Genomic DNA, 21,912 nt, shown 5'->3' with positions numbered 1-21,912 from the left:
GAAAACCAGCTGAAGTTGCAACTCCAAACTCCAAAATTCCTCCATCAACCATCCGAAATCATCCCAGGCCCCCGGAACCTCAACCAAACCTACCAACATATCCCATAACTTCATTCAAACTTGTTCCAACCTTCGGAACGCTCAAAACAACATCAAAACATCTATTTTTCATCGGATTCAAGCCTTAGAATCCCAAAAACTCTAAAAATACTCTTTCGATCAAAAAGTCTATCAAACACGTCCGAATGACCTGAAATTTTGCACACACGTCACATTCAACACTACGGAGCTACTCCAGCTTCCAGAATTCCATTCTGACCCTCGGATCAAAATCTCACTATCGAACCGGATACTTCAAAATTCGACCTTTTGGCATTTCAAGCCTAAATTAGCTACGGACCTCCAAAACACAATCCGAACAAGCCCCTAAGCCCGAAATCACCCGACGGAGCTAACAAAACCATCGAATTTTTATTCCAAGGCCGACTTCACACTGTTCCGACTACGGTCAACTTTCTAACACTTAAGCTCTCATTTAGGGACTAAGTGTCCTAAAACTCTCCGAAATTCAAAACCGAACATCCCGGCAAAGCAAAATAGCAGAAATAAACTCGGGGAAAGCGGTTAATAGGGGATCGGGGCGTAAATTCTTAAGTCGACCGGCCAGGTCGTCACATCCTCCCACACTTAAACATTCATTCTTCCTCGAACGAGCATAGAGACATACCTGAAGTAGTGAAAAGATGAGGGTAACGGCTGCGCATATCCTGTTCGGTCTCCCAGCTCGCCTCTTCGACCGACTGACCCCGCCATTGAACCTTTACCGATACAATGTTCTTTGATCTTGATCGAAGCCTACCCTATACTACTATTGAGTAGCGAGAGAGGGTCGAAGCAGCTTTTACCCGATTTAGGGTCGGGATTGATTTCCACAAGGAGCTAGAAGTTGGAATCGGGTATCTATCTAGTTTAGGGTTGTGTATGTGTTCCAAATTACACTTCTAAATATTTTTGGGTTTCTATTTTACTTCTACATTTATCAAACTACAAAGCTAAATTAAATTAGAACAAGCTAAGAGTAAAATATTGCGGGTTGTTCAAATGGTTTAAAAGGCACTATGGTAGTGACTTTCGCCTAGGTGGTCAATTGATGGATACTTGAGTCTAAGGCATGATTGACATATTTGGGGAGTATGATATAATCGTTGCACGATTTTACCCACTCTACACCTCTCGGTGGTTCAAGTGATTTTGCCCGAATAGACTTTCTCAATACCAATTGGGTATGAAAATTTGCACAAGCAATCAAGGTTCAAGTCAGGTATTACTCTCTCGAGGTTTAACCCTTTAATTGGGGCTATCAATCTCTTGAGTACGCCCTAATTCCTTGTTGGACCAATTTCAGAGACTTAGCCTCTCTTTCTCAAGAAGAGCTCAAGTCAACTAAACATAAACTAGTGTTTGCAACCACTAATTCAGCAATTAAAAATGAAATTAGCCCAAATATCAAACACCCATGATCAATATGGCCCTACAATACAAGACCCGTCAATTACCCACACTAGGGTTGAGCCACAACCCTAGCTTATGGGTCTAGCTACTCATAATTAGAGAAGAAAACAAAGAAATAGATGAAGAAAAACTCATATTAATTTATTACTAAATGAAACAAGAAGATTCAATGTTGAAATGTAGCTAAAATTACTCAAAACAGCTAAAACTATGAAGTCACGAGCGCAGCTCTAAAGAGAAACCTATTTGATGATCTAAAAATGGGAAAAGAAGCTATTTATACTAAGCGGAAAAATCTGGACAAAAATACCCATACGGAGCTAGTACGGACCGTACAAAATCACGTGCGGCTGCACTAAGATCTAGACTTAAAAATCGAACACTCTGAATTGGGGCAATGCGAACCGCACAGGATGGACTGCGGCCGCGATGGCTTCTAGTGTGGTCCGCATGAAATGGAGCGCGGACCGCATTGGCTTCAATCTCCAAAAATAGCAACTCTCTGATCCTTGGTTGTGCAGACCGCACTAAATCGAGTGTGGCCGCAGTAACTTCAGTGCGGACCGCATTAAATCCCATGCAGCTGCATTGCTTGATTTGCCTGAGTTGCTTACTATCTGAATCTCACTTGTGCGGACCGCACAGAATGGTGTGCGGCCGCACTGCCCTTGTTTTGCTAAGCTTTGTCTTGCCTTGATACTTGTGAAAGTTTTACTTCTTTTGAGCTGATCTTTGACATCTTGTCAATTTGTTGATCAAACCTGCAATCAAGCACAACTTGTGAGCCTTTTGGGACAATTTTGTACAAATTTCTAATCAAAACTAAAGCAAGAAGGAGTATAAAATGTATCAAAATCACTAGTTATCAACTCCCCCAAACTTAAGCTTTTGCTTGTCCTCAAGCAAACAAAATAAGACTCACCCCTTAAGGAAAAGCCAAGATAATACAGATGTCCTAAAGTAACCTCATCTAGCATCAATTGGGACTAACAGTTGCCCTCAATACAAATGAATCATTAACAACATTTACTTTTTGAAGCACCATGGATTAAGTGCGACAAAAAAGCATCAAGGGTTGACTCAACACATCAAAGATTTCACTACTTATCAATTTTCTGGAGCTTCCTTCACTTGGTGGGAGGATTTTGAGAGGCGTAAGCCTGTTAGTGCAGCACCCCTTACCTGGCAGCAGTTCTCTGTTCTCTTTCTGGAGAAGTATGTGTCGCAGTCTCGCAGAGAGGAGCTGCGTAGGGAGTTTGAGTGGTTGCGTAAGGGAGAGATGACTGTGATACAGTATGAAATGAGGTTCTCCAAGTTAGCTCATCATGCTATTTGGTTGGTTCCGACAGATAGAGAGAGGATTAGGAGGTTTGTTGATGGCCTCACTTATCAGCTTTGTATTCTCATTACCAGGGAGAGGGTGACGCTGCTACTTTCGAGGAGGTTGTGGATATCGCCTGTAAGATTGAGTCTGTTCATCGCCATGAGTGAGAGGAGAGGGAGGCCAATAGGCCTCGAGGATCTGGCAGTTATAGTAGTACTCCTTCGAGAGGTCAGTTTCAGCACGGCAGAGGCCATCCATTCAGGCATGCTCAACCAGCTCGCCTAGGTTATCGTAGGGCGTCATCAGATCATGGTTCTCACAGTTCTCATCAGGGCCAGTCATCACTTAGTGCCCTTCCAGCTTAGAGTTCGTCCTGTGCTCCATCAGTTCAGGACTCTTCTATGCTAGGTGCATCAGCTAGTCATTCCGGTGTGAGGGGTTCCCTTCAGTCCCCTTCTCCAGCACCTGGGAGTTGTTATGAGTGTGGTGAGATGGGTCATATGTGTAGGCAGTTCCCTCGTCATCTTGCGGGTTCATCGCAGCAGAGGGGTCAGTCATCGGCTTCAGCGCCAGTTACTTCACCACCACCTGCCAGCCAACTAGGGGTGGAGGTCAATCAGCTAGAGGCTGCCCTAGAGAGGGAGGTCGCTCAGGTGGCGGTCAGGCCCATTTTTATGCACTTCCAGGCAAATCCGATGTTATTGCTTCAGATGCTGTTATTACAAGTATTGTTTCAGTCTTCCATAGAGATGTCTCTGTATTATTTGATCGTGGTTCCACCTTTTCTTATGTGTCATCATACTTTGCTCGTTATTTAGGTATGCCCTGTGAGTTTCTTGCTTTACCTGTTCATGTATCTACCCCGGTGGGCGATACTGTTATTATAGACCGTGTGTACCGGTCGTGTGTGGTGACTATTGGGGGTCTAGAGACCCGTATAGATCTTTTATTATTGTGTATGGTGGATTTCGATGTCATTTTGGGCATGGATTGTCTATCTTCGTGTCGTGCTATTCTGGACTGTCATGCTAAGACAGTCACATTAGCTATATCAGGTGTGTCGCGGATTGAGTGGTGAGGTGTGACTGATTATGTTCCTAGTAGAGTGATCTGATTCTTGAAGGCCCAGCGTATAGTTTGGAAGGGTTGTCTTTCATATCTACCCTTTGTGAGGGATGTCGGTATTGAGATTCCCAATATCGATTCTATTCCAGTTGTGAGGGATTTTCCCGATGTGTTTCCTGCAGACCTGTCGGGCATGCCACCAGACAGGGATATTGATTTTGGTATTGACCTGGTGCCGGGCACTCAGCCCATTTCTATTCCGCCGTATCGTATAGCACCAGCGGAGTTGAAGGAGCTAAAGGAGCAGCTTCAGGAACTCCTTAATAAGGGGTTCATTTGGCCTAGTGTGTCACCTTAGGGTGCGCTGGTTCTATTTGTCAAGAAGAAGGATGGCACTATGAGGATGTGCATTGATTATAGGCAATTGAATAAAGTAACAGTTAAGAAAAAGTATCCATTGCCTCGCATTGATGATTTATTTGACCAGCTTCAGGGAGCGAGAGTGTTCTCCAAGATTGATCTCCGTTCGGGTTATCACCAGTTGAAGATCATGGACTCGGATATTCTTAAGACAGCTTTCAGGACCCGATATGGTCATTATGAGTTCTTAGTGATGTCTTTTGGGTTGACCAATGCCCCAGCAGCATTCATGTATTTGATGAACAGCGTCTTTCGGCCTTATCTCGACTCGTTTGTCATAGTCTTCATTGACGATATTCTGGTGTATTCGCGTAGTCAGGGGGAACACGTAGAGCATTTGAGAGTTGCGTTGTTGATATTGATGGAGGAGAAGCTTTATGCAAAATTCTCTAAGTGTGAGTTTTGGCTCAGTTCAGTGGCTTTCTTGGGACATGTGGTGTCCAGTGAGGGTATTCAGGTTGATCCGAAGAAGATAGAGGTGGTTCAGAGTTGGCCCAGACCGTCCTCAGCCATAGATATTCGCGGCTTTCTTGGTTTGGCAAGCTATTATCACTGGTTTGTTCAGGGATTCTCATCTATCGCATCGCCCTTGACCAAGTTGACTCAGAAGGGTGCTTCATTTGTATGGTCGGACGAGTGTGAGGAGATCTTTCAGAAGCTCAAGATAGCATTGACCATAGCTCCAGTGTTAGTTTTGTCATCAGCTTCGGGTTCATATACCGTGTATTGTGATGCATCTAGAGTTGGTATTGGTTGTGTACTGATGTAGGAGGGTAGAGTTATTGCTTATGCTTATCGTCAGTTGAAGCCCCATGAGAAGAACTACCCCGTTCATGATTTGGAGTTGGCTACCATAGTTCACGCGTTGAAGATTTGGAGGCATTACTTATATGGTGTGTCTTGTGAGGTGTTTACTGATCATCGCATCCTCCAGCACTTGTTCAAGCAAAAGGATATTAATTTGAGGCAGTGGAGATGGTTGGAGTAGCTGAAGGATTATGATATCACTGTATTGTACTATCCGGGGAAGGCCAATGTGGTGGCCGATGCTTTGAGCCGAAAGGCGGTGAGTATGGAGAGTTTGGCATATATTCCAATTTGGGAGAGACCTCTTGCAATTGATGTTCAGGCCTTGGCCAATCGGTTCGTGAGGTTAGATATTTCGGAGCCCAGTCGGGTTGTGTGGTTTCTCGGTCTTCCTTATATGATAGGATCAGAGAGCATCAGTATGATGATCCGCATTTGCTTGTCCTTAAGGACAGATTTCAGCATGATGATGCCAGAGATGTAAGCATCCGTGATGATGGGGTGTTGAGGATGCAGGGCCGGATATGTGTGCCCAATGTGGATAGGCTTCGGGAGTTTATTCTGGAGGAGGCCCATAGCTCACGGTACTTCATTCATCCGGGTGCCGCGAAAATGTATCAGGATTTGAGGCAGCACTATTGGTGGAGGAGAATGAAGAAAGACATTGTGGGATTTGTAGCTCGGTGTCTCAATTGCCAGCAGGTGAAATATGAGCATCAGAGACCGGGTGGCTTACTTCAGCAGATGGATATTCTAGAGTAGAAGTGGGAGCGGATCACTATGGACTTTGTAGTTAGACTTCCACGGACTTTGAAGAAGTTCGATGCTATTTGGGTGTTGACCAAGTCCGTGCACTTCATTCATATGTGTACTACCTATTCTTTAGAGCGGTTGGCAGAGATCTATATTCGAGAGATTGTTCCTTTGCATGGTGTCCCAGTTTCTATCATTTCAGCTAGGGACACTCAGTTTACATCACAGTTTTGGAGGTCTGTGCAGCGAGAGTTGGGTACTCAGGTTGAGTTGAGCACAGCTTTTCACCCTCAGATGGACGGGCAGTCCGAGCGCACTATTCAGATATTGGAGGACATGTTGCATGCTTGTGTCATTGATTTCGGAGGGTCATGGGGTCAATTTCTACCATTTTTAGAGTTCGCTTATAACAACAGCTACCAGTCGAGTATTCAGATGGCTCCATATGAGGCTTTGTATGGGAGGCGATGTAGATATCTAGCTGGTTGGTTTGAGCCGGGTAAGGCTAGGCTATTGGGGACAGACTTGGTGCAGGATGCTTCAGAAAAGGTGAAGGTAATTCAGGAGAGGCTTCGTACAGCGCAGTCGAGGCAAAAGAGTTATGCTGATAGGAAGGTTCGGGATGTATCCTATATGGTTGGTGAGAAGGTTCTGTTGAAGGTTTCGCCTATGAAGGGTGTTATGAGATTTGGGAAGAAAGGTAAATTGAGTCCTCGGTTTATTGGGCCTTTTGAGCTACTTCGGAGGATTGGGTAGGTGGACTATGAGCTTGCTTTGCCACCCAGCTTGTCGAGTGTGCATCCAGTATTCCATGTTTCTATGCTCCGAAAATATATTAGGGATCCGTCTCATATTTTGGATTTCAGCACGGCTCAGTTGGATGATGATTTAACCTATGATGTGGAGCCAGTAGCTATTTAGGGTCGTCAGGTTCGAAAGTTGAGGTCAAAGGATACAGCTTCAGTGAAAGTGCAGTGGAGAGGTTGGCCCATGGAGGAGGCTACCTGGGAGACCGAGCGGGAGATGCGGAGCAGATATCCTCACATGTTTGAGGCTTCAGGTATGTTTCTTGACTCGTTGAGGACGAACGTTTGTTTAAGTTGGGGAAGATATGACGATACGGCCAGTCGTCTCATGAGTTACCATTATGTTTCCCCTATTTCTGCTTCTTAATGCTTTGTCTATCAGTTCTACATGTGATCGGGTTGGTTGGCTCGGGTTCGGAAAGGATTTGGTAAGGTTTAAGACACTTAGTCTCTTTTTAGGAAGCTTAAGTTGAAAAAGTCAACTGGATATTGACTTATGTGTTAGAGGGCTCGGATGTGAGTTTTGATGGTCCGGATAGCTTTGGGAGGTGATTTGAGACTTAGGAGCGTGATCAGAATGAGTTTTGGAGGTCCAGAGTAGATTTAGGCTTGAATTGGCGAAATTGGATTTTTGGCGATTTCCGGTTGATAAGGGAGATTTGATATATGGATCAGAATGGAATTACGAGAGTTGCAGTAATTCCGTTGTGTCGTTTGGGATGTTTGTGCAAAATTTCAGGTCATTCGGATGTGGTTAGGTTGGGTTTTTGATCGAAAGCGGAATTCGGAAGATTTTGGAAACTTAGGCTTGAATCCGATGTGTTTTGGTTGATTCGATATTGTTTGAGGTGTTTTGAAGATTGGTACAAGTTTGAATAAGGTTTTGGGATATGTTGGCATGTTTGGTTGAGGTCCCGGGGACCTCGGGTGAGTTTCGGGTGGTCAATCAGACCATTCCATGAAGTTTGGAATTGTAGAAAATTGCAGGTCAGTGCTGCAGAGAAATGACCTTCGCATTCGCGAGTGGGTCCTCGCGTTCGCGAAGGGTCAGTTGATGAAACTGGGATTTAAGGCTTCGTGTTCGCGAGGAAGGCTAAGCGTTCGCGAAGGGCTGGGTGTTTGGTCATCGCGTTTGCATGAGGTGGACCGCGTTCGCGTAGAGGAAAAGTGGTCAGCTAGGTTCGAGGTATTTTATTAATCGCGTTCGCGAGAGGGGTAACGCGATCGCGAAGGGTGGTCTGAGTAAAGCATCGCATTCGCGATTGGAAGGTCGCAATCACGAAAGAGGAATTTTGGTCAAAGTTATTTTGTGCTTCGCGAACGCGAACCTTTGACCCGCATTCGCGAAGAAGGATTTCAGACCTGGGCAGAAGGTTTAAATAGTCGTCTTGTCCGCAATTTTGGGGTTTATTTCTTCCATTTTTGAGTAATTTTGGAGCTTTTTGAAGAGGATTGAAGAGGGATTCAAGGGTAATTACTTGGAGGTAAGATTCATGGACCTAAAACTCAATTCTAATGTGAAATCTACCTAATAAATCATGGAATCTAAGCTTGAAATTGAAGAACTAGGGCTTGAAATTAGAGACCTAGAATTTGGGATTTGAGGGGTCATTTGTTGATGGATTTTGATGCTTTTGGTATAAATGAACTCAGGTAGTGATAAGGAATCCATTGATGTGAATTTTTTCGGAATTCGAGACGTGGGACGAGGGGTCGGGTTTTGGTAATTTCGGGATTTGTGTTGTAAATTGATTATTTTCGCTTAGGCTTCGTTCCCTTTGCACATTTTGACGCCGTGATTCTGATTTTGGATAGATTCGACGTGAGTGGAGGCCTCGAGAGGCAAAGGCGTCGCGGGCTAGAGATTTGACCGGATTGAGGTGAGTAATGATTGTAAATGATGTTCTGAGGGTATGAAACCACGGATTGCACATCGTTGTGCTATATTTGTTGATACCCAATTTTTTCCTATATATTTTCAATATGCAAAATACTTTCAAAATAGCATATATATGCATATATAAGCATGTCCAAGTGTTTTATTATTTTTCCCATACTTTTTAAAGTTTTTAAATTGATTCATTTCCCTTTTCATCCATAAAATCCCCAATAATTATTTCCTAAATTATTATTTTGGTAATTCATCTATTGGATTTTTATATTTTGCCAAAACATGGCTAGAATAATTTTTACATATTTTTACAATTTCAATTATTATTTTTAAAGCTAAATTGCACATAATTGTAATATTAGTCATTTTAAGGTTTAATTGTGTCTTATATTCATAAAATTGAGTCTTGTATTATTTTAAATTATTATTTATATGTTATAAATTATTTTAGTGCTTTCAATTTGTTTTCAGAAGTTATTTACTATTTTTTTTATAAAATTAAAAGGGAAAAGTGGCCATTTAACTCGTAGCCACATTTGTATTTCAATTATAACCCAAATCAGGCCCCAATTCCCCCAGCCCAATTTTAATTAAACCTGAACCTGACCCAATTTTAATCAACCCAAACCCGGATCCCCCATATACCTTTTTAATCTAAGCCGTTAATCATTCAGATCAACGGCCACCATTGCCCCTTACCATTTTTAACCCCTAAACGACCCCTAACCTAAATCATTTCTCACCACCCGCCGCCCTTGAATCCCTTCCACTCAAACTCTCTCTGCAACTTCACCTAAACCCTAGCCGCCACCACCCAAATCTACCCTAATTCCTTTCGATCCCCACCTAATCCATGAACTCTCACGGCGTTTTGAGACGTGTACTCGTCTCCTAAGTCTACTGGTTAGCTATTTTCGTGATTCCATGGGCAGATCTCGTAGATATCTGGGCCAGTCTCTGCTCAACCTCTGTCTCTGGTCTTTTTCCGTCCACCTATGACCGTTCGAGTCAGATCCTTGACTTTTCCGGCTAGATCGGTAACTTTTCAAAGTTTTTCTCACTTTCTTTGGGTTCTCTGAAACCCTAGCATTAACAGCTTTTCGATTTTTCTTTCAGATCTGTCTTAGATCTGTGCATGTTATGAACTTCTTGATGTTTTCTCAGAGGTTCTTCAATTTTCTTTCAAAGTGACTCTTCGTTCTCAAATTAGGGTTTCTTAGACTCTTTTCAAAAGATCTCTTCTTCGATTTTCAGTGATGTTTTACTATGTTTAAATGATATGCTTATATGTTTTTCTTCCACCTGGTTCCTCGTGTTAAAAACCCTAAATAGTTTGGTTTTGTCTGGGTTCCGAAACTGTCCTCATTTGTTTTGAATGTATACTTGTTCGATTAAGTTCTTTGTGTTTGAATCCTTTTTCCTTGTTTGACCTATCCGATTCTGAGTTCTTACCTTTTTTTAAACTCGACTATTGTTAAAACCCTAATTACTTAAAAGGGTTTTCCTCACTTATTACTGTGAGTTTGAAGGTCTTTACTTGTTTCTGACCTTCTTACCTATTAGTTTGGTTCTCTGCCCTCTGGTTCTATGTGACTACTTGACTTCGTTGACTACTGTGCTTCGAGTAGGTTTCGAATCCTAGACTACTCCGCTACTACTGTATGTTGGTGTTGCTTCTTTTTGTCAATATGTTTGACCTTGCATGTCTAATACGCATGTTCATTCCTTGCTATTTATATGTTGAAATGTAGAGTCATGATTCCTTCTTGATTGATCTTGATTTCCTTAATGTTATGACTGATTGCAAAAGGTTCCCTTATAAACCCTAATATTTACTTATTTGTTCAAATTGATTGATTCCCTTCATTTAATTACTGTGATGTTTTACCTTGAATCCTTTCCCAAAATTAAGGTATACTTTGTAATTAGACTCAAATATTTACCTTATACTTTTACTTCCCCCTTATATGGCAAGAATCAATTTGTCTCAAACTGATTTCTTTCCTTAATTAACCCTATTAGTATCCGTTTGAGCAGTAATCTCTTGATTAAAGGGAATTACTTGTGTTAATTAATTTTGATTGTGATTATTTCTGTGTCTGTGATAAAACCTTCCTTGTTACCTTATTCTCTACTCGTTTTCAAAGCTATAAATACCCTACCCTCTTTTCTTTAAACGCACGAACAACTGAGTTCAGAACACACACTTATAGACTCAAAAACTCTCTCTTTATTTACTACTACTTGTGCTACTGCTTTGTCTAGCTGGCTGAAAGCCAAGGCTAGACTATGGAATCCTTCTTACTTTCCCTTTCTGCACTTTGCTTCTCTACTTGTATGTCCTAGTTAATTTTTAAAGCCTCAACAACAACATGCTTCTTTAATTGTTTCAGTTCTCTCATTCTTGTCTACTTCTATTTGCGGTTCTACAGTCCCAATGTGTTGTTATGTATCCCCTTTCTCATTAGATTGATGCACTCCCCTATATGTGTTTCAAAGCATGCCCTGTCAGTCATTTATTGTGTACTTTCCATCCTAAGTCCCTATCCTCTCTATGTGCTCACGTTCTTTCTGACTAGCCTGTGATCATGCTAGTATGAGCCATTGTTGTGCTTGTCCAACTAGTCCTAAGACCCTTAATGGGGTTATATGTTTACAATCAAATGTATGTGTGTCCCAAACCCTTTGACCCCTTTGAAAGACTACTGATTCTGTGTAGTTTTAAGTTTTACTACTATAACCGATTTCAATCACCTCTGTCACTAATTACTTTCAAAATGGACTATCAGTCCAGCTTTTTAAATAAATCTCTTTCAACATGTGTTCTGCACTTCCACTATATTTTTAGAATCTAGGTTCTGCCCCTCTTATGTGAGCCTTGCCTTGGGACCCTTGAACTCCCTATGAACTTGGACACATAAGAGTTATCCCTTCCACACTGCACTCATTCTATTTGGTTATGCAAATCTGGGTGTGAGCACTGCCCGGGATCCCTTGAGGTCCTTAGGGAACTCTGACACACCCAGATATGAGAAAAGCCTTGGAATAATATTGGCATTGAAGTGGTTCATTATATAACTCAGAGAGGAAGTCAAGATTAGGCTTCCTTTGGTTGTAATTTCTTATTTTTGCACTTCTTTTATAATTCAATCATTTGGTCTGTAATAATTTGTAAACAATTATCGGGGTGATTAGTAAAAAATGGGTGGGTAGTTGTATATTGTGTGTAAATTGGGTAGATGACATGCCTATAGGGTCTATTTTGATTCAAAAATATGGTCTGTTAGATAACATGCCTATAGGATCTGCTCTGGTTTAAAATAAATTCTGCATGCTTTACTTTCACACAATTAGAAACCATCTCTATAGGATCTAAATAGCTATAATAGAAATCATGCCTATAGATCTTAAAACCAGTTTAGTTGGAGAAGTCGCTTAGTTCACGTTGTTTATTCTGCATTGGATTAGTTAATTAATTTGTCGCTTCTTTAATAAGTTTTCAAACACTGCCTTAAATTAATACTATTAGAAAGCATGTTTATAGGATCTCAAGTTGTCCGTTAAAAATTAATCACTGCTCTACCGCATTCCTAATCAATATAGATATCATGTTCATAGGACATCACTATTACGTCTAGGCAAGCCTTAGGTAATAATTAGAACAAAATTGAAATGCCTTTGTTTAATTGTCAACTGCTACAACCAGCAGGCAGGCCTGATTCGGACTTCTTTTCTGAGTTATGTAATGAATCTGGTTCTGACTCAAACCCTGCTTTAGGATTTTAAAATTCAGACCTTAACTATGTTTAAGTCGTGCTATTTATATGCATTATTTGTGGGGGTTTACATGAGCCTTCTAATTGCTTACATGTTTCCCCTTTAAATTTAGTCCTACGTGTTTTTGTATGTCGCCTTAGCCTTTTACCTTTAAACCTAACCTCCCTCTTGTAGGAATAGTAGTCCTAAATTCCTCCGGGACTGATAGGAATGGGGCGAGTAATAACATGCAATAGAGGTCGAGACCAATCCGCGCTTTAATACCTTCACGGGGTAGGAAAGGTAGATATGAACACGATGACCAGTGCGCTAATACCATGTGTATCCCCTCTTATGAGGAGTGTCATACCGGGTATTGCATTGAGGTGATCCATATTACAAACAAACATAGGACCCCTTTTTCATTTGCAAGCATGTTTAGATTATAACCCTTTTCAAGACCCTGCCTTTTCAATAATTGTTTGCACTTGTATGTTTAACTTAAATCCCCTCTTACTTGAGCCCTATTTGATTACTTGCTAATTATACAAATTCACAAAAACTGTCTGGCCGGGAACCACACTAGTGGATCCTGAGGGGTGCCTAACACCATCCCCTTAGGATAATTTCAAGCCTTTACCCTATCTCTAGTTATCAAACGTAGTTGTAGATAAACCCTGTAGGTGCCCTAATGCACCTTAAAATCGTTAGGTGGCGACTCTCCAAAAATGCAACCCCTATCCCAAAAGGAAATGAGTCACTACACCCCATGAATGTCGAAACCCGGACTCCTCTCCGACGGAAGAGCGAAAAAGGGGGGCATGACAGCATGTCGACTCTACTGGGGATACTTAGGCCCTTACCATTTAAGATTGTTCTTGTGAATTTATACCTCCCTTATATACAATTACTTGTTTAAATTTCTTTAAGAATTTAATTTCTTTTTCAACTGCAAAACTGACATATCTTCTTTGTTTCCTTCCTTTATTGCTGCTTTAAATTATAAAAATTGTTGTATTTATCACTTTCTTAACGTGCAAGTACATGTCAACATGATTTTAATTATTGCATAATCATGCTCAACATCATACTCCACTCGTGCCAAACAAATAGTATAGCAACGCTTTTAATGAGTGGTTGCGCTCTTCCTATGTCATTACCCCCTAAATTCGGAAAGGCATATTTGCGGTAAAACTAGTCGATCAGCAGTGCAGTCGACAATTTCGTGTCTTCCCCCCTTAAGTTGTCCGCTCAAGGGTATCACTCTAAAACTCTATAGAAACCTTACTCTGTTTAAAATGTGCATGCATCATGGTCAAACCTAGCCGGGTTAGTTATGTTGTCCACATAATGATCCTTTAAGATAGCCTTGTCCAAAGTCCCCTGGGTTTCTCTAAAACCCAAACAGACATCATCACGTTCTATGCATTTATTTGGAGAACTAAATGCTTCATGCTAATTGTTGGTATTAAATAGTCGAGTCTGGTGGGGGTAAGGGCCTAACCTTATTTGCCTTGCAGAAATATGAGGCACGAAGTCCGCAGATTCGGCATAGTCACCAATATCCACCCAATATTGCTAAGCTGGTGGAGATATTTGCACTCTAGTGACCAAAATCTCGTTAGAAAATATCTGGGAAATCTACCATCCCTCCTAGAGATCCAACCTAACAACATGATCATAGAAGCTGTTACACTGTTTTGGGATTGTGAAAGGGCCGTGTTCCACTTTGGGGACATTGAAATGATGCCCTTGCTAAAGGAGATAGGAGGACTGGCTGGTCTAGTATGGGAAACCCCGGGTTTGCTAATGTCTGAGAACCGCAAAGGCAGAGGTTTCCTTAAGATGATGGATTTGAAGAAGAATACAGAATTGATATGCCTGAAGGAATCATACATCCCTTTCGACTACCTGTATGAAAGGTACGGTCACAGCAAATCCTACCGTACCTACCCGGACGAATTTTCCATCACGTCCTTGAGACACATCCATCGCAGGGTTTTCGTCTTCATGTTTTGTTTCCTAGGTTTGATCGTGTTTCCAATAAAGAAAGGGAGAATCCATACCAGGCTATCTATGGTAACTAAGACCTTAATGGAAGGGATCGATCGGCATCCATTCAGTATCATGCCCATGATCATTGTAGATATATACCGAGCCTTAGAGAAGTGCCAACGAGGAGCAAAATACTTCGAAGGCTGCAATTTACTACTTCAACTCTGGTTTATGGAACATCTCCAAAAGGGCGAACATCGACAAGAAATTCAGCGAAGGGACTGGGATGATCACATCGCTTTCCACCATCCAAAGCGAATGAATTACATCTCTGACATGTTCGCTCAGCCTGAGAATGCCAAAGGGTGGGTTGAGCTATTTGACAATCTGACCGAAGAACAGGTCAAGTGGATGTTCGAATGGTTTCCGACCGAGGAGTTCATCGCCCGATCCAAAGACGCACCTTTCCTGATACTAATTGGTCTAAGAGGAACCTACCCTTACGTCCATCTCCGGGTTATGAGGCAAGCTGGTAGGAAGCAAGTTATACCCAGGGTCGACAAGATGGGTCATTTCCGAGTTGACTTCCAAAATGATGATAGTCCCTACAAGTGCCAAGCCCAGCATATGTGGCACTGCAAAATCATAATGGGGAGAGATACCATCGAGACAGACAGGTATCATGCTGGATGTGCTCCTTTCTACTCAGGTTGGTTGGAAGACAATCATGATGGTCTGGGACAGCCAAGGTTTGTTCGAGGTCACAGGATTATAGATGAAAAGGCCGAGGCGCAGGTTAAGTACAACTAGCTGCGCAAAAGGATCCGTGAGTACGAGAGCAAACATCGAGAGATACAAGAATCCAACCAGAAGCTGATTGAGGAATGGAAGGACATGGTTGTCAGTGCCAACAAGAGGTTAGGATCCTTGAAGCGAGGCATAGTGGAATTGGAGAGAAAATTTCTCAAAAGGGTTGAAGATTGTCAAAGGCGTGTATCTAGCCAGAGCATACCTGTTGTTGGGACTTCGTGAGTTGGGGAAACTGTTCGACGGAGCCAAGGATGCCGAATCTGGGGAAGGTCCTTCTGGGACCAAGTAGATAGGAGTTTACCTTTTTTGCTTTATGAATGTAATAAGGTCAATGGCCATTAGTGACTTTTATTTCCTGTCTATTTAGTGTCGATTTGGGATTCGTCTTAGTTTTTATCAATAAAATTAGGCATTTAGCATTCTAAATTCTCCAAATCAATTTGTCGCTAGGTCTACCTCGGGCACAAAGAGGATCCCAAATTAGGACACGATTTACATTCTAGCACTATGTGTTTAAATATTGCAATACTTTTTATACTCCTCACTAACTTGGCTACCTTTTGTTTTTATTTTTGTTTTTATTATTCCCCTCCCCAAAGGTTAGTTTGTGCACTCTGGCATCATCATCTTATTTCACAAGATCCAGGGGCCTTCCACCCACTCCTCCTCTTAGTCCCATTAAAGGCAAGAACAAAGGCAAGATGAAAGATTTAAACAACACCAGGACGGAGAACACAGTTGAATGGGTAAAGGCCACTGACGGCCAGGGTATTCGGGTTCCAAACGAGAATGTGTTACAACTTGAGCAGAAACTGCTGAAATTCCAAGAAGAGCTCGATCAGGTTCGGAATCTGGCAAGCCTGTCATTTTCCCTCAGCACCCCAGATGTCAACTTCCCCAACACTCAAAACTCTACACCTCCTCAAAATATCCAAAAGTAACAGAATTATCCCGCTCCTCACCATCACATTATTCCACCAAAGAATCAATGCAACACCTGTCATATCCCAAACAAAACTCCACAACCCATCCCAGAACCCCAAAACTCCACAAACAGCCATTTCCACACCCCATAACACTCCTATCTATGTGGAGACCATGCCACACTCCACCCAACCTATCTCAAGCACACCTGAGTCTGATGAAAAGGATCTGCTTATCAGGAACCTGTCTGAGGAACTTAAGAAATTGACTAGCCAGATTCAGGGCGTTGAGGGAAGCAAAGGAATCGAAGGGTTAAACTATGAGGATCTTTGCATACAGCCTGATGTCAAACTGTCTGAGGGGTACAAACCTCCTAAGTTCGAAATGTTTGATGGTACGGGTGATCCAAGGGTCCATCTGAGGACATATTGTGACAAGATGATTGGAGTAGGAAAAGACGAAAGAATCTACATGAAGCTGTTCATGAGGAGTTTTAAAAGAGATGCATTGTCTTGGTACATCAGCCAAGATCCCAAGAAGTGGTCCAGCTGGGTAGGCATGGCGTCTGACTTCATGGAGAGGTTCAGGTTTAATACAGAAAATGCGCCAGATGTATTCGATATACAGAATCTAAAGAAGAAGCCTACAGAGATGTTTCACGAGTATGTTACTCGCTGGAGGTCCGAAGCTGCTAAGGTCAGACCTGTCTTAGAAGAGGAACAAATGAACAAGTTCTTTGTCCGGGCTCAGGACCCGCATTATTATGAATGGTTGATGATGATTGAGAACCAAAAGTTTTCTGACATCATCAAATTGGGTGAAAGAATTGAAAAGGGTATTAAAAGCGGTATGGTTACAAACTTCGAGGCCTTGCAAGCTACAAATAAGGCCTTACAGTCTGGTAGTGTGTCCAAGAAAAGGGACGTAGGGGCTGTGATGGTTGCATAGAGGACCAAATCTCCCCTTAAATACCAAACTTACCCAACACCTCCACTAACATACCAACCAACCCCAAATTACCAAGCACATTCACCCTCAAACTAAGCTCCACCACCAACTTATCAGTCATCTCCACCTTCTACATATCAACCTACCTCACCCAGATACTCCCAACCCGCTCATGTTTACCAAACCTATAATGCTCAACCATCCCATTATCAATCACCTCCTGCACGCTAAAACTTCCCTAGACCTCGACCTAACTTTGATCGCAGACCTCCAAAACAATATATAGCCATCGCTGAACCCATTGACCAGCTGTATGAGAGACTCAAAGTTGTTGGTTATTTCACCCCCATACCTGCTGCAACCTCTGAGAATCCTTCTCAGTGGGTTAACCCAAACAAATCCTGTGCATACCATTCCGGCATAAAAGGGCACATCATCAATGAGTGGCTCCTTGAAGGACAAGATACAGTCCTTGATTGATAACAAGATTATTGTGGCAAAGAAAACCGCTCCAAATGTCCGCAACGACCCTTTGCTAGACCATAGGGGTGGAGGTATCCACATGATTGAAATAAAAGATGACTAGGATCCCGAGGGATCAATCGGATTGATCGCAAAAGGTGATGACCAAAAGAAATCAATAATTACTCTCAATCCAATCATAGTCCAGATTCAACCATTTGAGGATGCTGAGGTGAATATATCTGTGCCACTTGAGTTTGAGGCGACATCATCCGCAAAGACACTGGTACCAATTGAAGTTGAATTCGTGTCTCCAGCAAATGCGCCCACACTATTTGAGGTTGCAGTTTTTCCACCCAAGGCACATGCTCCAGTCGAAGTGAGGATAGTCATGCCAATCCCAATGGCAATGTCGACCATGACTCCATTCCATACAAAGGCTGTACCCTGGGACTATACAACCGAGGCAAGGAGGAAAGGCAAGGTCAGAGTTGAGGAAATTGTCGCAGCACAGAGTATGACAAGAACTGGTAGAGTCTATACCTCTAAACATCTAGCTGAGTCAAGCAAGCAGGCCTCCAATCGGCCACCCATCATTGAGACAGGACCAGACGACCTTCGGAGGAAGGTACAAGCCAAGGAATATTCGGTCATAGACCAGTTAAACAAGACGCCAGCACAAATATCCAGTCTCTCTTTGCTGCAAAATGCTGAGGCACACAAGAATGCTCTATTAAAAGTGCTGAGTGAAGCCTACGTACCAAGTAACATCACTGGCGGAGAAATGGCTAACATGGTAGGACAAGTGCTGGAGAGCCATAAGATCACCTTTCATGAGGACGAGCTGCCACCTGAAGGGTTGGGGCATAACAAGGCATTGCACATCACTGTGCAATGCGAAAACTATTTCATCACCAGGATCCTGATTGATGGAGTTCCAGTCTCAACATTTGTCCACTAGTAATACTCAATAAAATGGGTAAAGGACTGCATGAGATAAAATATGGAGCAATCAATGTGAAAGCCTTCGATGGTTCTCAGAGGTCCACCATAGGTAAGATTATTCTATGATTGCAGATGGGACCAACATGGTTCGATGTCGATTTCAGGAGATAGACGTGTCAACATCTTACAACTTGCTGTTGGGACGGCTATAAATTCATGCTACTGGGGCCATAGCATCAACACTGCATCAGGCAGTAAAATTCGAATGGAATCACCAAGAAGTGATCATTCACGGCGACGGTAGCAACCCTATATACAGTCGCCAGACCATTCCGGCGATCGAGGGAAGAAGGAAGCTGGGTGGAGAGACTTAGCACCACATTGAACGGGTCAATGATGTCGATAAAGACAAGTGGTGGGATAACAAAATTGAGAGTATACTGAATTGGAGTGGGTACGAACCTGGCAAAGGGCTCGGCAAGAACCTCCAAGGAATTGCTAAGCCCATAAAACTCAAGAAGCATGGCACTACTTTTGGTCTGGGATATGATTACACCTGGGAGGAATTCAACAACTGGTCGCCACAATGGCGCGGTCCTTACTACCCACTAGAGCAGCCGATACCGCATATGGAGCAGACTTTCCAACAGGCCGACATTGTTTATGGGTCAGATGAAGAAGAAGCACTTGTAGTGGTAAAGAACTTGTTCCTAGAAGACAATGACATGGACTGTTGTATTGTTCTTGAGGAGGAGGGGGAGGAAGGCCCTTCCATACAGGGTGTAAGCAGAGGTGCACATCTCAATAATTGGACCATCAGGACAACTAAAGCCCGATGAGCTTCGGGGTAGCAAGGCTAAAACAAGCATCATTCACTGTTTTTATTTACTAAATGATTTTCTTTTCGCATTTTCAATTCCCGCAATAAGATCTTCAATGTTCAAAATAGTTATGCAATTTATCAAAGCATTTTAACTTTTCTTATGAATCAATACTCATTATCGTTTTCTTTCATTACTGTTACTTATACAGCATTACTATTACCTATCTTGATGAACCAATGACTGTGACATGCAATGAGATGACGTAACAAACGGACATTGATTAAGAGGAAGATGGAATACCTGACGATATTGTCAAAGAAGTTGAGAACTTTAAGAACAGACCTAAGTCCAACCTGGACGAGACCAAAATTGTCAACCTGGGAGATGTAGAAAACGTCAAGGAAACACGAATCAGCGTTCACCTATCGCCATCAGAAAAGAAAGAATACACAGAATTTCTAAAGGAATATGAGAACATATTCACCTGGTCGTATGATGACATGGTTGTTCTAAGTACGTCTATTGTGGCTCACAAACTGCCAACCGATCCGACGTGTCCACCGGTAAAGCAAAATCTCAGAAATTTCAAACCTGATATGAGTCTGAAGATCAAGGAAGAAGTCACTAAGCAGGTCAAAGCCAAAGGGAAATTCTCTCCCAACTGGAAGGGTCCATACATGGTTCACCAGGTTCTGACAGGAGGAGCCCTCATACTTGCAGAAATGGACGGTGAAGTCTGGCTAAAGCCAATCAATTCAGATACAGTCAAGAGCTACTATGTGTAATCCTTATACTTTCCTAATATGATGTAAATTGAACTAAGTATGTCCTGATTCCCGTTTAAGAAGGGATACGTAGGCAGCCCTATGGGTTCAGTCACAATTCAATAAAAATTTCATTTCCCCCCGCAATTGGAAACTGGGGCAGAATTTTGAGGGGGACCCTCAAAATTCCGAAATAATTTTAGGCGATCGCCACACGAGCAACAGTTAGAAATGTCAACCCATCAAATTGGGGTAGAATTTTGAGGAGGACCCTCAAAATTCCGTAGCAAGAGAGGTTGCAATATCCTGAACTACGTCACAGTCGTCGGTTCATCTAAAAGCTATTTCTAAATTATACATTTATGTCATACTTTTACAAAACCATGCATGTTTATTATTGAACCTATTTTGTTTAGCAACTCTACCCTAATAACACAGAAGGTATCACCAGATCAAAGCCGCACGAGTCAAACAAGCCGGCGGGGATACGAACTAACCTCCCCCCCCCCTTACAAAACTCACAATTTTTCTTTGGATGCAGGCACTAGGATTGTGAAATATTTAAACATATTGTATGCCCATGAGTACGACTCTCCGAACCATTGCACTTACCGACATTTGCTATCAGTACATACCAGTAATGCTCCGTAGTCACAATACTCCTAGTAATCACAACGCTGCAATCTACTATCAGCTAAGAAAACTCGACTATCATTTGTTATTTTATTTCTTGCATAAGGCTACTATTCTACCTTTCTATTTGCATAAGGCTACTATTCTGACTTCTGAGACTAAATGTTGTCTCCATCTGCATTCTTTCATTGCATAAGGCTACCATCCTGCCTTCTAAGACTAAACGTTGTCTCCTGCATTCGCATTGCATAAGGCTACCATTCTGCCTTCTGAGACTAAACATTGTCTCCATCTGCATTCTTACATAAGTCTATCATTCTGACTTCCAAGGTTAAGCTCTACCTCCATCTACACTTGTATCTTTTCATAAGGCTACCATTCTGCCTTCCGAGACTAAACGCTGTCTCCATCTGCATTCTTGCATAAGGCTATCATTCTGCCTTCCGAGGTTAAGCTCTACCTCTCTCTGCATTTGCATCTTTGAATAAAGCTATCATTCTGCCTTCCGAGGCTAAGCTCTGCCTCCAGTTTTCTTCAAAACTAAGTGTCACCTCAAGCACTATTTATTTCGCTTTTCTTACGAGCTAAGCTCTGCCCTTCAAATCGTAAGACTAAGCTCTGTCTTGTCCACATCATACTAATGCATCCTTTATGGGCTGAAATAGCGCCAACTCATTCGAAGGCGTCACCGTTCGGAGGCACCATCTTCATAGCTCGAGAACACCATGGCATGGCCTGAGGATCCCTTTCAATCTTTTGCATATCATTATTCAAAGGCATCATGGTTCGGAGGCACCATCCTCAAAGCCCGAGAGCATCATTTCATAGCTTGCGAACCCTTTATCATACGCTTCATGGCCCAGGACATCATGGTCTAAAGGCTTCATCCTAACCATCCAAAGACAACATTCATAGTCCAACGGGAATTTGCATCATGTTTAAATTTATGCAGAGAATACGCTTGTATTGTTTCATTGCAGGTAAACCAGCGAGCAATGGCCATCTCGGCAGGAACGATCCTGCTCCAGTTCCCGCAGCCATATCAAGCCTTAATCGTTCCCGTAAACCTGCCACTCACCCCGCCCTGGATATTGCATCCGTTTTTGAAATCGCTTCATCGGTATACTCCACCAGTGGATCATGAACTACATACGGCATGATTCCTGTAAAACCAGGGATATGTAGGTAGCTCAAAAGCTAGGGTGCGGCCTAAAATATTCTTCAAACCATTTCGCTCGGTCAAAATTGGCCATCATATCTTTACCCGACAACT

This window comes from Nicotiana sylvestris, chromosome 10 (genome assembly GCF_000393655.2).
Source record: "Nicotiana sylvestris chromosome 10, ASM39365v2, whole genome shotgun sequence".
Classification (NCBI taxonomy): Eukaryota; Viridiplantae; Streptophyta; class Magnoliopsida; order Solanales; family Solanaceae; genus Nicotiana; species Nicotiana sylvestris.
This window is presented reverse-complemented; position numbering follows the sequence as displayed.